The sequence below is a fragment of the Capsicum annuum genome, chromosome 5 (assembly GCF_002878395.1).
Source record: "Capsicum annuum cultivar UCD-10X-F1 chromosome 5, UCD10Xv1.1, whole genome shotgun sequence".
Classification (NCBI taxonomy): Eukaryota; Viridiplantae; Streptophyta; class Magnoliopsida; order Solanales; family Solanaceae; genus Capsicum; species Capsicum annuum.
In genome coordinates this window covers 74,970,987-74,993,778 of record NC_061115.1, presented here as the reverse complement: position 1 = coordinate 74,993,778, position 22,792 = coordinate 74,970,987, and positions in this window count along the sequence as shown.

Here is a 22,792-nt window from a genome sequence, read left to right as displayed (position 1 = left end):
CCAGTTAGTTCGCGGCATCCAGTCAGCAGGTGATGAGTCCTTTTGATTCATGGGCTTGATTTAGTTATACAGTTCGAGAAGTGTTGTATTTTCTTTATTCAGTCGCATTGAGTTGGAGTAGTCGGGAGTCATGACCCAGCTACCTTCAGTCAGTACTAGTAGAGGCTTCATAGACAGTCAGTAGAAGTTGATGCATTTCGTTTCAGTTTTAGTTGTAAAGGCAAAATTGTAATACTGTAAAATTCCATTTTGTATCGATCAGATTCAGAAAAGAGTTAATTTCTGCTGATTTGTATGAATTTGTATTTTTATTCAGTTACTTATGAGTTATGCCAGTAGAAGTGTTAGCTTGGGGTTACTTGTGATCCTAAGCACCATGTGACGTCTCGGGACCCGATTTCAGGGCGTTACACTTTCTAAGATTGTTGGTATGAACAAATTTTATTTTGGTGTTTAAGTATTTATATAATGTTAGACTTTTTTTTAAATTAGACTTTTTTTTAACATTGTTTTGATATTAAAACGTTTGGCATGGTCTATTTTAGGTGAAAAATATAAAATCATGATATGCTACTTTAACATTTGTTTAGTATTTTACATCATTGAATGAAATTGACATAAACTCAGAGGTATTAGATGGTATTAAATTTGATATCAACTGTATCAAATTATACATTTTTTGATTCTGCAATTAGTAACATTTCCTTTGTCTGATTTTTATGATCCCTTGTAGTATTTTTATGATTACATAGGTTCAATAGATTTTAGAATATATATATATATATCAACATATTTTAAAATCGATATAACATATCATACATAAATTTGAATATTAAAATTACATTTATCTACTTTTATTACTTGGCAGCATATATTTATTTATATGAATCATAAAATTTATTCATCACAAAAATAACAAGTCATGAAATATTTTGAATATAAACTTGAAAATGAGAAAAAAAATATTTCATATAAAATATTAAATAAAATACAAGTTGCACTATTTAATAAAAACATCCAGATAAATAACAAAATCTTACTGGAAAAAAAAATTAAAAGAAGAAGAATTTTTATTAAACTTGAGGTGCATGTTTATGGCATGTTTTATTTGATGTTTTTCATCTCTCAACATATGGCCGTTCAGGTGGTCTTCTAGAATCAGGTGGTAAAATAATTTCATCCAACAATTCTTGAGAAATTTTTCATTTACTCTTATGAGGAAAAGGTTTAACTGGTATTGCATAACATTCTTAAATTTTTTACTGTTATAGTACACCGAGCAATAGTCATCTCCATGTTGATTTTTATATGTAATAGCAGTCATTGCATGAGAACAAGGTATCTCATCTAGTTGGAATCAATCATAACTGCATTTTCAATTTTTTAGGCATAAAATAAATCTTTTAACTCCATCGTTAATGGTATGCAAGAATTCGTTTGAAGCTCTTACCTACAATGAATTATATTCTTAATACATATATTAAATTAAAAAACTGCATTAAAAGATTCTAAAAAAATACATAATTATAACTCATCAAACCAACTTTCATAATTATAATCTAACATATTTCATTACTTTTACTACTTTGATGTAAGCAATCTAACATAAAAATAAATTATGAACATTAATTTTAATGTATGTAATGTAACCTCCAAAAGCTTCTTTAAACTTCTCAAAAAATCATATCTAAGATGATATATTTTCATAATCAACTGACACATAAGCAAGTGGTGATATATGACCTTTTTTACATACGAAATAACCGATGATTTAATTACCTTTTATTTTTAAATAGAGCAAACAGATATAATATCAATAACATACCAATTTCATAACATAAGTAATAATGTGATATGAATGAATTATATCTTATGATTAGAAATTAACAAATAACATACTGATTAGTTACCTCGTAGGTCCAACATGCTTGCAATTTATCACAACCTGACCTCGGGCTTGACCGTAACGGGTATCTTAAGCCTGCCATGGGCCCGAGACCACCCCCATAGCCTAACCTCAAGAGCACAATAATCATAAAGATAAAGTGAAAGCCAATCAAACAGTAATAAGAAGATGACTAGAAAAATCAAATGGAACTAAGAGTCAAAACAATAACCAACTTACACTTGTCCATAATAGCCTCTAAACCCAGGATATCAACTAAGTTGGGACATGCCCCTAATTATGACTAATAAAAATTCAAAAGTAATATGACAATAAAGAAAGAATAATGAAATGATAAGGACTTTTGAAGGATGGAGGCTCACAACTTCACAATAGCTCAACAGACGTACTTAACAATCTAACGTTGCACAAGAGAAAGAGAAAAGTATTTGAACTCTACATCATGAAATAATCTAGCATCCTAGGATGCTCAGTGGGATAAACAATGGCATGTAACTTAGGAAAAGTGTAACATAATGACATATCCAAAATCAGTCAAAACCACATACACACATTCATATATACATATATAGGATGTTGGGAAAAGGTAAAGGTCTATGAACATAAGAGTTTAAGTTTTTAACCTGAACTGCATAGCTCAATTAGTCCTAAAGGCACCCATGGGCTATATGGGTTCAGCTCCTCTGCTGAAAGGGCCCCAATGCGTGGTAGCTGCACAAAACAAGGAAAACCGAGGGAAAACTAAAACCACCAAGGCAATAGTTGTCCATATATATATATACTAGACATCAAAGATCTGTGCTTAGCTCGAGCCCAATATATATTATGTTTTGTCTTAATTTATCTGACACAAATATAATTTAGATAATCAATCATTAAAAAAATTTAAATTTTTAGTTTTTGTGATTTATAATAATTTTTCTTCTATTCCAATTTAAGTGACGCAGGTATAAGTTCAAGAGTCAATCGAATATTTTATATCTTTAAATTGTTAAATATGTGAGTTATAATGCTTTTAGCATAATTTTTCAATAAGTTGTCTTCCGTTGTCCCATTGTAATTTGGGGAAACACATGTCCCTCATTCCAACCATTAAAAAAAATGCGCTAATTCAATCCCAAAAACATCAATCTAAAGCATGAACAATCACTTTAAAATGTAGGACAAGTAATTCAATCAATAACAACCAAAACCCCTCAACCCAATTTTAAAACCTACAATTTAAATCAAATAAAAGTTCATTCAATTCATATAATAATGTAAAATTAAAGTTTAAAGAAGAGAAACACATCTGAAATACACAAGAAATTGATGTCAATTTAAAGTTTGGAGCCCGGATGATCAATTCACTGTAAAACCATTGAATGTTCTTGGGTTTTGAGTTTTAGAGAGAAACATAATGATTTGATCTTTTAAAACTGAAGGGAATGTTTAAAGGTCGTACAAAGGAAAAAAGACCAAAAGGCCCTTACCCCAAGTGAAAAAAAATAAAAACTGAATAAAATTAAAACACCAGCGTGGCATGCCAATATCACAGAGGTTAGCCTCTGTTCCAAGATAATAGAGTGGAGGTTAACCTCCATGACACAACCTTATCGCGGAGTCTCACTGCCTCGGGGTCCCAAAATGACCCCGAACCCTTTTAAAAAATTCAAAACTTTTCCAAAATACCCTTTTAACATCCCTAAACATAATTCAAGTAAAATATTGTCATTACACATACGGGAGGGTCAAAAATAAAATCATCAAAATTGTATGAGGTCCCACACTATTAGAATTGTCCTGTCATAAAGTGATTTCAGGGCAGCACCATCAACAACAACTATTGGTTTGCTGTATTCCCATGCATGAATAAAAGCCTCCAGCAAAACAAAAACATATAAGAAATAATTTTCTTTTTTTTCTCCTAACAAATGACATGTTGTTATGACCAAAAACATGGCCTAGTCATGACAAGTATCTTAATCCTATAATGGGCTAGAGACCACCCCCTTAGCCTAACCTCCAGGGCATAGTTAAAAGTAAACAGCGAAAGCCAACCAAAATATATATAATAAATATATATAAGTCTAATAGAGTTCTAAGATCCATAACACAATGACCAAAACATCCCAACACTATCCACAAAAGCCTCTAAACAAGAAATACATAACCAGGTCGAGATATGCCCCCGATCATGATGAAAGAGAATTCACAAATTCCAAAATCTGAAAAGAAACGTAGTAATATAGCTGGGCTTTTCAAAATATGGAGGCTCACCGCTTCACAACAACTCAACCAACATACCACACCATCAACACTGCACAGGAGTAATAGAAAAGCCCTTGGATGCTATATCATAAAATAATGCTGCGTCGAGAGATGATCGGTGGGGCGAGCACTAACATGCAACTCAAGGGAAAGCGATAATAATGCCATTGCTAGAAACCATTCAAAACACATAAAAAATATTTAAATATACATATATAGGATATTGGGATAGGGAAAAGGGCCATAAGAATGAGAGTTCAAAATATTAACCTGAATTATGAGATAGATCCATCCTAAAAATACCCATGGGCTATATGGGTCCGATTCACCCTACCAGAAGGGCTCAGTATGTGTTACCCGTACGTAACGAGGAAATAGAGAAAAGGATAAAGACATAAAGGCGATAGCCATCCAAAATATAAAGTGTGCACCAATCACGTGGTCTCATGGACCCTCACATTGGCAAATATTATTTCCAGTGTTGGTCTCTTCTCCCCCTCTCTCCCCCCTCCCTTACACTACACCTTCATGGCAAGCCATATAATTTCCTTTAAGCCTAAATTAAAATAGTTTACACATAAAACAATAATTTATAAAGAGGTCATATTATGTAATTTTCCAAAATAGTATCATCATACTAATATGCTTGCAAGCTAATTCAATTATGCCATACTAGTCCATCAAGCCATTAGACTCCCAAGTTCCATTAAATCCAAATCATTGCCACCAAGGGCATTCCAAAATCATTTGTATTATCCATTATCCTTTTAATGAAATGCAATGTTCCAAAAGTAAGTTAAATCATGTAAATTCCATATTCAAAAGCAAAGTTATAAAGGTGGGTTGAGGTTAATGCCATTACCAAGCTAAAAATCCATCAATCTAGGAAAATCCATGTTCCCTATTCTAATCATTATAACCATACCCCCATTAAGCACCAAAAATCATCAATTAAATTATAAATAACACAGTTATATCATGGTAAATAAAATCCAAACAATAACCATCAATGCCCTTAACCCAATTTCAAACTCACAATTAAAATCACATGAATAATAATTAAATAAATGCCATAATATAAAATTCAAGTTAGGGGTGAGAAACCTAAAATATAGAGAAAATTAAAAGGAATTTGAAGTTTAGAGCTTGAATGTTACATTTTCTTGTAAAATCCTAGTATCTCTTGTCTTGGAAGTTAAAGAGGAAAGACATAAGTTTAATCCTGATAACTAAAGGAAAAAGGTCCTTTACGTGTTTTTAAGCTGTGGAAAGAGTGTGGAGAGAGGAAAAAATCAAAAAGACCCTAATTAAAATATACTAAAAAATCAGTAACAGTCGTCACGACTTGAGTAATGACTCATGAGGTCTGACAACGAGTAGTGGCCTAGAGTTGTTACCCGAGGATCAAAGTCTTATCCTTCACTGTTATGATGATGAGTCTTTTCTAAAAACTCTTTAGCTGACATCACAAGTAGTGACGAAGACACATGGTCAGGGGATGAACTCCCAGGTAACCGTCTGCTGTGACAACAAAACCCTCCTAACAATTCATTACGCAATGAGTCATAGTCAGAACCATTATCACTTGTAATTTTGACATTACTTCTAAAACATGCTAATTAAATTACTCAACCCTTGGAGGGTCTAAAGCTCAAGAACTTAGGGTGTTACATTACCTCTCACCCTCCACTTTGGATCATTCGTCCCCGAATGAGAAGTTAGGGCACCCTTAGAACGATAAAAAAATGAATACAAATAGATTCCAAAGATAAATTCAAAATGCGATAAGAGGGAAAAACAAAATGCATACCTTAAGAACTACCATCCATCGCCAAAAATAAGGACGTGTATTTGGCTTTCATATTTTCTTTAGATTCCCATCCATCTTCCTCCATGTTTTGATTTCTCTGAAGAACTCTTACTAAAGCTATATCCTTAGTTCTCAATTTACAGACTTGCCTATCAAATATTTTGACTAATACTTTCTCATAAGATAGCGAATTTATGACACCAACTGTAAGACCTCTTCAAATTTTGATCATTTTATTTTTGACCCTCCCAAGTGCATAATGTCAATTTTTAACTTGAATTATCTTTAGGGATTTTAAAAAGATTTTTTGGGAAAGTTTTAGATTTTTTGAAAAGGGTTTAGGGTTATTTTTAGACCTTGAGTTAGTAAGACTCTACGATAAGGCAATGTCACAGAGGTTAATGTTGTCCCCTAAAACTAACCTCTAAAGAAGTATGTTGTTGTTGATGTCGAATATATTAACCTAAACCAAGTTGGGGTCGAACTCACAGGGAATGCATGGAATTATATCTCAAACTTGATGAAATCACGGAAAGTGTGAAAAAGTAAATGGTCTTTTTTGAAGTCACAGTAATATGTAACAGTACTTGAGTGCTTTAGGTTGTAAACAACAAAAGACAAACACTTGTGTTCCCCTGGCTTCTAACTCTGTAAGATTCTCGTGTTTAATTCACATATCTCACTTCTCGGTGTACAAAGTCCAACAAGTTGTGTATTATCAATCGTCTTATGAACGTATTGATAAATTTGACCCTTCACTTTCTATGTCTTAGGGCATCTCCTTACTATCCCTTATCCTTGATCCTAGTACGACTATCACCTTTTGGGTCTCAAGTTGCTTAAATGAGGATTGATACCCTCGAATCACTATCGTAATCCTTTTTCTCAATCTTCAACTCCCTTGTGAGGATGATCTTGAATACAGGCAATTCTCAAGCTTCTGCAGTAGCTAAGATGACAATTTCTTTGAAGAAGATCATAATACATGCACTCATAATAGTCTAGATTAATTTCCCTCTTCTCCTACATTGTTAAACCACTAGGGTTCCTACAACCCTAGTTAAAGAATTTAGCCGCTCATGCTTATGGAACAATCCATAGAAATTAATAAAGAAGACATTTAATTAATTACACAATGTGGAAAGAGTAAAGTAAAAAATCTTCAATTGAATACGAAACTAAAAGATCAAGGAACAAAATTATCGAGTATCAAAAAGTTAAAGTATGCTAAAAATAACAAAAGTGCGTAACATAATGACAGAATAACCCTAGCATATTTACAGTATCTCAAAATAACAAAGGAACCCTAATTAAAACAAAATATTAAAACTTTGTCAACAGTGGTTACACCTCTGGCAACAAGTCATTAGGTCTGGTTACAACTCATTTCCTGCTATCGTATCTCTCTTCCGGATTCATTGGTTACAACTCATAGTGTCACCCTACAAGTCATATGTTGATAATTGTAGTCACTCTAGTAGCTTTCATCTTCAGACAAATTTAATCTGGTCTCCTTACGACTACTCACCATGAGTCATAGTGAGTCATTACAACTCATGGTCTTCACTCGTTACCATGGGAGCATTAATTTTAATGACCTTTGACATTGGCCATTGTAAGACTTCTCACTACGATTCATTGTTTGACCTTACTACTTGTAGCCTTCCATGACTTCATTCCTGGACTTCAGCTTTTCTTACTATTCTCACTATTATTGCACACCACAACTCCCAGTCACTCCTTACGAGTCGTGGTCAGTCTTTACTTAGCTCCTCAACTTAGCTTTTACCATTATCATCCTTACAAGTCTAGCTACGAGTTGTAATGTGACATAACGACTTGTAGCTTGACCAGTACTTCAATTTTTTAGAACTTTCTTTTCTCATTTTTAGTCCAACACCACTTCCGACCTAGTTTCCCTACAAAACACATAAAACACTTATTATATCCGATGAAACAACCAAGTCAATGTATAATTTCACCATTTTAAACATTGAATGTGCCATGCTTCCATGGAATATCAATACCCTCAACTTAGATGTTTGATGTCCTCAGGAAAAAACATAAAACAAAAACACAATCGATGCTTAATTAGGAAGATCCTAAGATACCATAGGCAGTGAACTACTCAATCTTTTCTCAAAACTTATTACCCTCTCCTAGTTTTAACTTTTTCAAATTTAACTGTGTATTAATTAGGTATAATAATGCAACACAGAGGAATAGGTGATGGAATTACATTAGCAACAAAATACTGGGCCACTACCAGGACAGATAGATAATCTAACAATGCAACCCATGCAACCTTACAATCAAAGAAGTCCCTATCACTCAATTCGATAAGAATATTCTTAAAGAGATAGTCCAAAGATGCTATCACTCATAAAAAAGTTCCATTCAATACACACATAATGCCATAGGCTTGCCCATATATTCTTTACCTGAGTTTTTGGACAATCTATTCAGGATCACTGTACGATATTTATTAGGCTTGTAACTTGGGCTTGGGCCTGGCATGGTACAATTGAGGATTTTTTAGTGACTTAGCCTCCTTAGCACTAGGATTTCTTCGAGGTCCACTCTTTCACCAACTTTTTACACAGTTAGCCCTTATTTTTATTTTTTCATTCTTTTACTGCTTATTCAGGCTGGGTGTGGTTTCTTTTATTCTTTCTTTTTCTTCTTTTGAAATTTTTCTTTCTCTCTTTTTATTTTTCCTTTTTTTCATTTTGTCTACCACACTCAACCCTACTCATTTTTTATATCTACACCCTTTCTTCATACCTGCTTTATACTATGCAGCCCTATAATTGCCACTTTCAACTTAGGCAATTTTCTGAAGTTGAGATGCACAGCATCCAATGAGGACTAGGGCTAAAATAGGTTTATTTTAGTTTAAACAGGAAGGTAAATAGGTGTAAATAAAAAATGGGTCTATTAAGGCTCAACATCGGGATCAAAGGATTTTTCTTTTATTTGGTAGTGCAATTCGGGATAAGGTGGACTTAATCACAAAAAATGCCCTATGATCATCTCTTAACCAACCATCCTACAACCTAGGCAAGAGCAACCGGGCAAGTTCTGGATTTCATACACAGAGAAAAATAGGTAATGCCTCACGCACACATTATATAGGGTCACATTTCTAGTTACTACCAATCTAGTTCATGTAATTATTTTCCATAGTTGTTTCATCCCTAATTCTATGCCACTACTAGATCCATAACAGTCCCACGCATACACAGATCACACAGTTATCAAAATTTATCAAAATTTATAGGGGTACCAATTTTTCAAACAAAGTTTCAACACAATCATACCAAAAATTTCAACTCCCATAGACAAAATATTTCTTTCTACTTAAACATCATACGAACACCACAAACATAAAATATCATCATAACATACTGATTCTACATTCAAATCATAGCTGATGTGAAAACAATCATGGTAACAATAACCCATGGCGACTAAGTAGTATGCCCTTAATGTTCCGGCTTTTGACAGAACATTTGTATCTTTTTCTAGGGATAATTATGTGTTTTCAAGCAACTAAAGTTGTATTTAATAGTGGATTCGAGTTATTTCAGGTTAAGGATTAGCTAAAGGAGAAAACTTAGGAAAATAGCAGAAAAAAGTCATTGACGATTAAAATAGTAGACCGCCAGTGGAAGGCCATTAGCGATACAGAAGGTTCCAAGTAGAAGACCATCAAGCATGAGGTGGACCACCAACCTGTCTATTAGTCTTAAACAGAATGTAGGATTTTGGAAGTCTTAGCGACGGACTATGCGATAGACCATCGGACTATCGACAGTCTACCAAGGTAGCTGTCAGGATTATAAAGAACCTAAAGTCTTGGGGTACTCAACAACAGTCCATGTAACAGACTGTCAGACTTTTGATGGGCCGTCAGTTGGACCATCAACTTGGATGTGACCTTTTCTGAGTTTAAATTTTAAATCTTCTAAACCTAGGAGCATATAAATACCCAGTTAGGGTTTTATTAAGGAATTATTCTAAATCTTGGATATTGTTACCTTAGTTTTCCATCTTTGAAAGTCTTTGTAACAAAGAAATTTATGAATCAAGATGAACTTATGGATCTAATCATTCCATAGCTATTGAAGATTCAAGGACTAATTCTTGTAACTTTTGTAAGTGAATTCTAAATTTATTTATGAATAATACAAGGATTCTTTCTCTTTCTTCTATGCAGATTAGTGGCTAAGCTCCCATAACTAGGGTTATGGAAGCCTTGATGTGAACAGCTGATATGGGTTGTTGTGATTCCAATTGAGTTTCTGTAGGTAATTGATATTGCATAAACCCTTCTTTACTTTAATAACTTTTCTTAGTTGCAAACCTGAAAGGTGAGCCCAAGAACATAACTTGTTCGAATAGAAAGGTGCTTATTGGGAAAAGAAAGGGTTTACATAGAATCTCGAGGCCTAAACCTTTAGATTAACAGAAAATACCTTAGAACGATTGACCTACATAAGTAAATGGTTGAATAATCAATACATTCTTTAAGTTTGAAAGAATAAAAGGATAAACGACCTATTAAGGTTAAGAAACTAATGAGTAAATAATAAAATTCAACTACTCTTGAAATTGAAGTTATTGATAGGAACTCAAGAGTGAGTTACAACCTTAACTGTTTAAGCATCTTTTTAACCATGAATCGAGTTATTTTTTAATACCATTGAATTACAACTTGAAGAAATAATTATTAGTTGGAACAACTCTGATACAATTATTTAGAATACAATTCATAAACTAAAACCCCTTTTATTTAGAAACCTTTGATCAACAGTCTGATAACAATCATAATACTTAGTGAAAGTATTCCCTGAGGGATTTGACACCCAACCTAGTTGGGTTTTATATTTTACTGTGACCACTTACTCTCTCATAAGAGAGGTATAATTTGGGTGTTTTAAATTTTGGCACTGTTGTTGGGGAATACGATTGTCAATTAAGTTTATGTTTGTTAATTGACCTTTGGTCAAGTTTCCCAAATTTTACTGTTGTTTGTTGTTTTTGTTCTGTGCAGGGTAATTATTGTGTATGAAAAGTACTCAGAGATTGGGTGCACCATTATTATCAATACATCTAAAACCGTAGTTAATTGGCAGAATGGCAGACCTCCAAGACACTAAAAGACTAGCCGCTGTGGCTAGAGCTCAACTTAATTAGCAGAATGATATTTAGCCGATGCGTCATCCTAATCCTGATGATGATAATTTGGGGGATGCTGATTTGTTAGATCCTGTTAACCTAAGGTGTGTAGAGAATGTGGCTGCACTAGTGAATCGGAATGTAAATAGGAATCGTCTATTTAGGGCGAGGTAGGATTGACAACTGGTACAGTTTGATCTAAATAATGAAAAAGATAGAATGGATGGATTAGGTGTAACTAGAGCTATTATTCCTCTACCTCTAGCACCAGGAGCTAAATTCAATATTACCAGTACAATGATTCAACTCCTTCATCTTAAGGGGTTGTTCTATGGTTTTTCGGGAGATGATCCTAACATGCATTTGGTGAACTTTGTTACCATATGAAAATCTTTTGATAACCTGAGAGTGGGATAGAATGCTATCCAACTATGATCATTTTCGTTGTCTCTATCTAGGGAGGTGACACTATGGCTCAATGGACCGACTCCTAACTCTAGAACCAACTAGAGGCAGTTGAAAGAGGCTTTCCTAGAAAGGTTCTTTCCAAAATTTAGGAAAGTACAGTTAAGGGATAAGATTAGTAACTTCTGGTAGCTTCCCATTGAAGCTCTTTATGAGACCTGGGAGAGGTTTAAAAAGAAGCTAATGCAGTGCCCGAATTATAATATAATAGATATTCATTTGATGAAGACTCTTTATAGGGCTCTAAACTCTATTACATAGAGAGTTGTGGATAATACTGCAGGAGGGTCATTTGTTGATCTCACTTTTCTAGAGGCTTTAAAGATGCTTGATCAGATGACCAAACAAAGTAGATATTGGCACACCAAGGATTCTATTGTAACAATACCTACTGTGTCTGGTGGTATGACTGTAGAGCAACACAAAAAGGAGGAAGAACATGACCATGACATGGCACACTTAAAGACACAGATAGATTTGCTGACTAAGTATCTATTGTCTAGAAAAATAAGGAAGGTAAAAGTTGTTGTATCTCAAGGTAGAGCTGACTCTGATTTGGAAGAAGAAGAGAACTATCTAAATAATCAGAAGGGGTTTGAGGCAATAGTCAAGAAAATTAAGGTTGGAACTATTACGACAAGGCTAGTTACAAGGATAGGGATCAAGAAAACTGGAACAGCAAGAATGGTAGAAATGGACTATATGCAACTCCCGGAAGCAGAGATAATGCTGCAACTAGCTCTAGCAAGATGTCCATGGAGGACATAATGAAGAAATTATTAAAGGGAGTTCAGGCTACCAACTCTGGGGTGACTACTATGAAAAGTAATTTGTGTTCCATGAGTTTGTTGGTAAACTTACACTCTACTTCTATTAGATAGTTGGAGTAGCAAATGAGCCAACTCTTAACAACATTAAATCAGAGGAAGAATGGAACTTTTCCAAGTGATATAGTTTACAATTCTGGAAATGATGTCTCTTACATGGAAATTACCACATGGAGTGGTAAGGTATTACCATGCCCTTCTATGGGCAAAGTTGTTAATGAAGAGGTGATCGAAGAAGATATTGATCTTAAAGAAGGTAATCCAGTGGAATCTGAGAAGCTGGATAGTATTGATATCCCTTCTAATTATCAGTACGTTGATGAGTTAGGAAAAGAGAAAGACAAGGAAAAAGAAGAAGCAGTGACTACTCTCCCAAAACCACCACCTCTATTTTATCATAGATTAAAGAAGAAGGATGATAATACAAAGTTTAATAAATTCATAGCAATGTTGAAGTAGCTGACAGTGAATGTGCCTCTAGAGAAGGTACTCGAACAGATGTAAGGATATGCTAAATTTATGAATGATCTTGTGACCAAGAAGAGAGCAGTAAAATATGAACCATTAGATAATCTCCATCATTATAGCACAATTTCTACAAGGTCCATGGTGCAAAAGAAAGTAGACCTAATAGCATCCATCATCTTTTGTACAATTGGGTCTATGGATTTTTCTAAGGCCTTATGTGATCTGAGAGCGATCATAAATCTGATGCTGCTAGCTGTTTATAAAAAATTAGGGTTAGGAGATCACACACCAATAAACATATGACTTGTGATGGCGGATAGGGCAATAAAGAGACTTATTGGTATCATATATGATGTGCTAGTGAAGGCGGCTAACTTCTTATTTCCTGTAGATTTCATTATTCTGGATTGTGAAGTGGACTTTGAGGTGCCCATAATCTTGGGTCGACCTTTCCTTGCAACCGGAAGTGTGATTATTAATTTGTAAGCTAATAGCCTCTTATTCTAGTTGAATAATGAAGTGGTGCAATTTTATGTGTGCCAATATATGAGACAACATAAAGAGATAAGTGTGTTCTACAGTATGGATGTTTATTATGAGGATGAGAAAAAAGTACCAGTAGAGGAGAAATTTGTTGTTGAGCCCTTAGCTGCAGTTCTAATGAATTTTGATAGTGAGGGCATTGAAGAGTATGAGGAGACTGTTTGTGCTTTGACAGGAATGGGATCATATTCTTATGCTCCCAAGAAGCTTGATTTGAATCTTAAAAATTGCCTAACACCTCCAGTTAAGCTGTCTATTATGGAGCCGCCGGTGTTGGAGTTAAAAAAGTTGCCAGGCCATCTCTGATATGTGTTTCTAGGTAGTGGAAATAGTTTACCTATCATTATTACGAACGATTTAGGTGAGCAGAAGGTGGAGGCACTTATTTCTATGCTTCAGAGATATAAAAGGGTGATAGGTTGGACTATAACAGATATTATTGGCATCTCTCTAGGTATTTGCACTCATAAAATTCAATTGGAAGAGGACTGCACACCAACAATTGAGCATCAACACCATCTTAGCGCAACTATGCGAGAGGTGGTTAAGAAGGAAATCATCAAATGGCTTAATACAGGAGTTGTATACCCCATTTCGGATAGCAAGTGGGTGAGTCTCGTACAATACAAAATCTCCACCCAGTGACAGGTCTGAGTGGTATTAACTTATTTGGACATTGAAGGACCACTTCCCAATGCCTTTCATGGATCAGATGCTTGATCGGTTGGTAGGAAGAGATTGATATTGTTTCTTGGATGGTTATTTTGGTTATAATCAGATTTCTATAGCCCCGGAGGATCAGGAGAAAATGACATTCACCTGCCCATATGGTACTTTTGCATTCAAGCGGATGATGTTTGGACTATGTAATGCACCCGCTACCTTTTAACCGTGCATGATGTCTATTTTCTCATATATGGTTGAAGACACCTTGGAGGTGCTTATGGATAATTTTTCTGTGGTATGAGATGTATTTGAGCTGTGTTTAGTGAATCTGAGTTGGGCCTTATAGCGATGTGAGGAGTTCAATCTTGTACTTAATTAGTAAAAATGCCACTTTATGGTGAAGGAGGGAATTGTTATAGGACAAAAAATTTCTACAAAAAGGAATTGAGGTTGATCGAGCTAAAGTCAAGGTTATTGAAAAGCTTCCACCTCCTATTTCAGTAAAAGGGCTGGATAGTTTTCTTGGTCACGTAGGCTTTTATCAGAGGTTTATAAAAGACTTATCAAAAATTGCAAATCCACTTTGGAAACTTTTGGAGAAGGAGGTTAAGTTCAACTTTGATGATGATTACTTGAAGGCATTTAAATGCCTTAGAGAGAAGCTAGTTGACTCACCTATTTTTGTTGCACCGGATTAGTCAAAGTCGTTTGAGATTATGTGTGATGTAAATGGTGTTGCACTTGGAGCTATACTTGGGCAGGAGAGGGATGAGATATTTCATCCTATTTACTATGATAAAATCACTAAATGGAGCCCTAAAGAACTACACTGTCACTGAACAGGAACTTCTTGCAGTAGTTTAGCTTTTGAGAAGTTCTGGGCTTATTTGCCAGGAACCAAGGTGGTGGTCCACACTGACCATTTATACATGAGATATTTGATGGTAAAAATAATGCAAAACCAACGTTGATTAGATGGGTGCTTCTACTTCATGAATTTGACTTTGAAGCTAAAGATAGAAAGGGTTGTGAAAACCAAGTTACAGACCATTTGTCTAGGTTGGAAGGAAATCAAGCGGTTGGAGATAAATTTAAAATCAATGATGCATTTTTGAACAAGGAAATCTTCGCTGTTGTTATGGAGAAAATACCTTGGTTCGCTGATTTCGCAAACTATATGGTGAGTGAGGTTATTCTGGAGAATCTTTCTTTTTATTAAAGAAAGAAATTTCTCCATGATATGACACATTACTTCTGGGATGATCCATTTTTGTTTTGATGATGTCCTAAAAATATCATAAGGAGATGTGTTCCAGAAGTAGATATGTTGGGTATCTTGGAAGAATGTCATTCTTTCCCGATTGAAGGTCACTATACCGGTGACCGTATTGCTAGAAAGGTGATAAAAAGTGGTTACTATTGAACGACTTTGTTCAAAGATGCTTATGAGTTCGTAAAAAGATTTGATCGATGTTAAAGGTAGAATTATTCGATGTCTGGGGCATCCACTTCAAGAGGCCTTTTGTGAGCTCATATGGGATGAAATACATTCTAGTTACTGTTGACTATATCTCAAAATAGGTTGAAGTCATTGCTTTGGCTGACAACGAAGGGAAGAGAGTAGTTGCATTCCTTAAAAGGAACATTTTCTCTTGATTTGGGGTGCCACATACTATTATAAATGGCGGTGGATCTCACTTTTGCAATCGTGTGTTTTGGGCTGACTTAGCAAAATATGGTGTTAAGCAACACAAGGTAGCAACTCCATACCACCCACAAACTAGTGGAAAAGTAGAGATTTTGAATAGAGATATCAAAGCCCTACTTGATAAAATAGTGAATCGCAACAGACAGGACTAGTCTAGGAAGCTTGATGATGCCTATGGGCATATAGAACAGCGTTCAAGACACTAATTGGCATGTCACCGTACCAGTTGGTTTATGGCAAGGCATGTGATTTACCAGTAAAATTAGAGCATAAGGCATTATGGGCACTTAGGAGGCTGAATTTGAACTGGAATGAGGCAGCCAGTTAAGATTGGGGTAGCTGAATGCAATGGATGAGTTCTATCCTCAGGCGTATGAAAGAGCTAATCTATACAAGGAGAAGATAGAAAAGTACCATAATCGGAGAATTGCAAAAAAAGATTTTTAGATAGGTGATTAGGTGCTTCTCTTAAACTCCAGACTAAAGTTGTTCCAAGGTAAGCTAAATCAAAATGGTCGGGTCCATTCCAAGTTAATCAAGTCTACTCGCCGGGAGTAGTTGAACTTGCAAATACAGGCGGAAGTGTCTTCAAAGTGAATGGGCAACGACTGAAGTTGTATATCAGTCCAATGGACTTGATAAAATGCATAGCTACTATCTTGATGAAGTCTGAATAATTGAGATAACTGTGTTGTGCCACGATATTAAATCAGGAACTAATGGAAGGCAACCCACCAAGTGTTGTTATAATCGTAATTAAAGTTTATTTGTTATTTATGTGCAATATGATATGTTTGTGGAGTGTGCAGGACTAAAATTGTTAAAAGAGAAGAGTTTTTACAGTTGATGGGTAGTCAACGGGATAACTAATGTACCGTCAAGTTACCGATGGGACGCCACTATTACCATCAAAGCCAAAGTGAAAATTTGAACATTCTAGATAAGGCTTGACGGCTGAGTTGGTGGACCATCAGAACAATCGGCAATTTGAAGATGAACTTTTGAGTTTCTGGAATGGATTGACGGACCACTTGACGGACCGTCGAAGCAACCGTCAAAATAAATTAGAGTGGCCCAGCTTCTGGTAAGCTTCGATGGCCAACCTGGCGGACCGTCAAGAACCTAGTTAGGTCAACCGTCGCATTAACCCTAATTTTGGGTTAGGTCGGGTTAAGTCAGAAGCTTATTTAAAACACCCATATTTGACCCACATATTTTTAAAGAGATAAAATTGGGCGGTTACATATGTTGTAACCTCTTTAAATTCTACAAGTGTATAACTCCCACAGGATTTAAAGTATCTGAAGGCAGTTACTCCCTCTAGGACTCTTCATCTTCATTCTTTCCCCTATTTAAGCAAATCCCTTCCCCTCTTTTCTCCTCATCACAAAAAAAGAAGAAATCACTGGCTAAAGTATTACGTAGTTTTTCTTTCTGAAGTGCAAGCAACTAGAGTGAAACTTCTGCATCATCAAAGTACGATTTTAACCCATTTTCTTGCTTCTCCAAAGTGCAAAACGTAATTGAAATAGTTGTGGTATATAAAATTTTATCTTGTTTCCTTTTGTGGTTTAAATTGTTTATATTTTGAGTTCTGAATTTTGGGATACATTGTTTAGGTGAAGTCTGATTAACCCACGTGTTGAAAGTATAAAAATGTGTGCATAAAAATGAAATTATTGTCGTTACTATGTTGAAAATTGAATAAGGTATACCAATTGTTCGACAAAATGCCAAAAGGAAGTCTAAAATTAAAAATGGGGTCTAACAGTCACCTTGGCAAACCATCGAATTTGTGATAGACCATCACGTTGACCGTCACAAATGTTCAAAGAAAGTTGCTCATAGATAAGCCATGACGGACAACCTGGCAGACCATCAGTAACCTAACGGACTGCTAGTTCGATCATCACAAGGCCCTAAAAGTTAGATCTCACTGGATAAGGCCTAACAGCCCAACCGGTGGACTGTCGCATCATTGACAACCTATCAGTTTGACTGTCAAGCCAAGTTTTATTACTATTTTTGTTGATTTTTTTTTGTAATTGATTCCTTACTCCTTATTCAGGCATCATGGCATGAAAACCCAGATTGACTAGAGGTGGTGGTTGGGCCAGAGGACGAGGCAAACCTTCTAGGAGTGAGGAGGCACCAGCCTTCAACACTCATCAAAGAGATCGAACACTTCCTACACTTTCCCAGTATACAGAGAAAAGTGACAACAGCACCAGCAGTACTAGGTTGATCCCAGATGAGGCAAGGGTAGTCATATCTTACTCCAACCTAGTTGAGGCCAAAACTATGACTACCAATGTAGAGGCACAAACTGAAGCAGTCGATGTAGAGATTGAGACCGAGGATGCCAACTTCATCAGGCGTAAGGATTCTTAAGTAAGAGAGGTTATCAGATAACAACTAGATGGAGCAAGGTAATATTTTATGATTGGTTGGCACCAACAGCAAGTAGGCCAATAAAAAGGCCATTTTCTAAGGAGTATCAAATTGTAACGACGGAGTTGCATGAATATCCTGAGTTAGATTGTCATTTTAATGAGTATTTGATGAGAAATTCCCAGAGATCATGTCAGCCAAATCTGGTAAAGGGTTCTTTGCTAGTATTTGGTATTGGCAGAAAAGGATGTTCCAAAGGGCTCGAAGATTTTAGATCTGTCGAACAGGGAGTTAGTGCCAGTCCGAGGAGTTACCATTGAGATATCAGCCTGAACCATCAACAAGATATTGTTTTGACCAGACTATGAAGCCCCATCTTCTGTTCCAGAACTAGAATACCTACTGCATAATGTTTGACTAGACTATGAAGCCCCATCTTCTGTTCCAGAACTAGAATACCGACTGCATAATGTATCTACCGAAAGATCCTAGTTAGGTAGAGTGTTAACTGATGAGGGTAATTCTTCCTGGGCAAAAAACCCATGTGAGTGCATAGCGAAGTATTTCCTTAGATTTAGAGCTAAATTTTGGTGGTTTATGGTTCGATTGAGACTTATGCTAATTGGAGATAATGCTAATCTTGATATTCACCGGGTTGTACTTATTGCTAGTTTTCTTTCAAGACTAAAGATTGATTTTGGTTAGATCATTGCCGATGAGCTGTTTGTGAGAGCACATAAGGTGGCTAGTGCTCTAATATTTCCTTGCTTAATCACGAAAATATACAGGCAGGCAGGTGTGTCTCTGATTCATGGGGTGGATAATGAGGTCCGTGCGACACATAGGTAGGATATTGAGAAGTTCAAAGATGACTTAAAGTTCAAAATGAGGGTGACCAAAACTCCAGCCTATCAAACTCAGTCAGCACAAGCCCTAAACACTTCAGAGATTCCAATAGGTATGTCATTTCCAATTATCACTTATGTACTACCTGATTATGTTCCATCAAGTGCGTCTGCAGAATTAGAATATGCACCACCAATGGGTGGGGTAGAATTTACAGAATATAGATTGATGCAGGAAAACTTTGCCAAGTCTGTGAAATTGCAAAAAAATTCAAAAAGCAGCTTGACACTTGGGTTACAAAATTCAAGCCTTTTGTTGACAGAATTGTAGCTGAGGCAATCCATCTATTCTGAGATATTTAGATGAGGATGGATCACATGGAGAATAGAATCAACAAAAGACTTGATTCACTGTCCATTCCAGACTTGGCAAGGTTCATGGTAAAATTTTAGAAAGCACAAGCTGACATCAAACATTTGAAGAGCAGGCAACCCCAACAGCCTACTTTTGATCCAGCCTTGGCAATGAGTGATGAAAATGAAGAAATTGTTGACCTAATGGGAATACTAATGAAAGATAAGGAAAAGCAATAGGTAGATGAATGTGCCAAACAAAAGGCTGAAAAATAAGAAGGAGAGAGAGTATGATGGTAGAGGAGCAAGAGCATCATGACATGAAGAAATCTAAGAAAATGTTGAGAAAAGGTGAAGAGGCAAGAAAAAAGAGAGTATAAGATGAAGCGGCTGCAGTATCTACCAGTTAGGGGGCAAACTTCAGACCTAGTCTGGGATGTGGTACCTCCAATTTCAAAGGGAGAGTTTTTTAGTACCCCCACCTCCATGGGGGTCAATGTTGCAGCAGGTGAGGACACAGTTTCCTCACCACACTTCACAGATGCCTCAGATGAATAAGAGACAATACAAGAATACCAACTCCTTTGTACTTTTATTTAAAGCTTTAAGGATAATGCATATTTCTATGGGGGTGGTGTACTTATACCATGGGGGGTTGTGTTGCCAATATTCTTTACCTTCCATGTATTATCTTGGAGAATCGGCATGTCTAGGATTATATTTAAGTTCATATATTTATCTTTTCGAGGACTAACTTTAGGTTTGCATCTTTTCTTTCTTAAGTCCTATTCTGTTGTTAATGTTGGTCCATTAAATAAAAGTGTCATTTATGTTAGCACCTTGTTGTGAATTTGGATGATGAATGATGTTGGAATCAAGCTATGACTATGTCTGTATGACTATTTACTTTTTTCTTCTCGTATATATGATCAACTGTTAGTGAATCTGTAGTTGGCAGTAACTTATAACTATGCATGACATGTGATGTAAATCTTAAGAATAGTAGAATGAGTTTGACTAAGTTGCCTGTGTATGGGAGTATTGATATTAATTCTTACAAAGTGTAGTACCTAGAACTTGCCTAGTTTAATTGATGTTGTGTTATAGTTGATGAAATAAGAAATGATAGCTGGCTACCTTGTACTTTTAGTCCACTTAGCCAAAATATTTAACCCCACCAAAAAGAATTTTCCATTTTTGAACCCTTCTTTGAGCCTATATTAATTTTTATTCATCACCAATCACTCTACTTAACTCTCGTTAATTTGTTAACACCTAGCTCTGACCCTGGCCTAATAGTGGGCATTGTGAACCTAAATTTTAGGCAATATACCTAAGTTGAGGGTGACTATTGTCAAGCTGTTAGCTGTCTAAGGGAAAGTAGATTTTGAGCGTGGTCTAGAGAATCCAACCCTGGTCTCCTCAAGACACTATGCACCTTGACTAATTACATCACCATAAGTTAAGGGTGGCACATGCTTGTGTGTATATGAAAAAAAGGGTAAGTGTAAATGATTGGGAAAAGGGTGAGTGAGCTAGTTCAGAAATGGCCTTGGTAGGTAGAACTTGAAGGCAAAGAGAGTTAAATCCTAGTGTTAAGTCACTTTTTCCTAAATTTCCTTCTCACCTAGCCCTGAAGCCTTATTACAAGCCTAACAAAGACCTGTTTGATCTTGGCGAATCAATTATAAGGGAGCATTAGATGATAAGGGCAAGCCTATGGGAATGTGTACTATGTTTGTAACTTCTTTGATGAGTGTGAGAGTTATAATTTGTATCCACAAAATATAATGAGTGGTGGATTTCCTTGACTGTGAGGGCAACCTAAGTTACACTTAATTTGGCTGTTCTCTGTAGATTCTTGTATCCATGTTGTATATATGTACTAATTTTGAAATAATGCTGATTATGGATCCTGATATGTTGATCCATATAATTATGATGACAAGTGAGTGGTTGTGTGAAAAATGGTTCACTAAGTTGAATGCTTGTCAATGTATTATTCATATTTGTACTTTGCTGCTAAGTTGCTTGAGGACAAGCAATTATCTTAAGTTGAGGGTGTTGATGTTCTGACTTTTGACAAAATATTTTTTATCTTTTTCTTGGGAAAATTATGTGTTTTCAAGAAACTAAAGTTGTATTTAATAGTTGATTTGAGTGATTTCAGGGTAAGAAGTTAGCTGAAGGAGAAAACTCAGGAAAATAGCATAAAAGAGTCACTGACGGTCAAAATAACGGACCGTCAATCATGCGATGGACCGTCGGGGACACCGTTAGAGCTAAATAGAAGGTTCCAAGTAGAAGATCCATGTGATGGTCCAAGTGGTGGACCGTCAAGCTTGCAGCAGACCACCAACTTATTCATCAGGCTTAAACAGAATGCAGGATTTCAGAAGTCTTAGCAAAGGACTGTGTAACAAACCATCGGACAATCGATGGTCCGCTAAGGAAACCGTCAGGATTAAATAGAACCTCACATCCTGGGGCACTCAGTGACTGTCCATGATATGGATCGTCATAATTCCAACGGCCCGTTACTTGGACTGTCAACTTGGACGCGGTATTTTCTGAGTTTAAATTTTAAATCTTCTAGACCTGGGAGCATATAAATACCCAGTTAGGGTTTTATGAGGAATTATTCTGAATCTTGGATATTGTTACCATAGTTTTCCATCTTTGACACTCTCTATAATGTAGAAATTTGTGAATCAAACTGAACTTGTGGATCTAATAATTCCATTTCTATTGAATATTCAAGGACTTATTCTTGTAACTTTTGTAAGTGAATTTTGAATTTACTTTTGAATAATACAAGGTTTCTTTCTCTTTTTTCTATGTAGATGAGTGGCTAAGCTTCCATAACTAGGGTTATGGCAGCCTTGATGTGAACAACTTATATGGGTTGTGATTTCAATTGAGTTTCTATAGGTAATTAATATTGCATAAACCCTTCTTCACTTTAATGACTTTTCTTGGTTGCAAGCTTGAAAGGTGAGCCCAAGAACGCACTTGTTCGAATAGAAAGGTTCTTGTTGGGGAATGAAAGGGTTTACATGGAATCTCGAGGCCTAAACCTTTAGATTAATGAAAAATACCTTAGCAGGATTGACCTACCTGATAAAATGGTTGAATAATTAATACATTCTTTAAGTTTGAAACAATTAAAGGATAAACGATCCATTAAGGTTGAGAAACAAATGGGTTAACAATAGAATTTAGCTACTCTTGTAATCGAAGTTATTGACTGGAACTTAAGAGTGAGTTACAGCCCTAACTATTTAAGCATCTTGGTAACCATGACTCTAGTTTTTTTAATACCATTGAATTACGACTTGCAGAAAGAATTATTAGTTAGAACAATTCTGATATAATTGT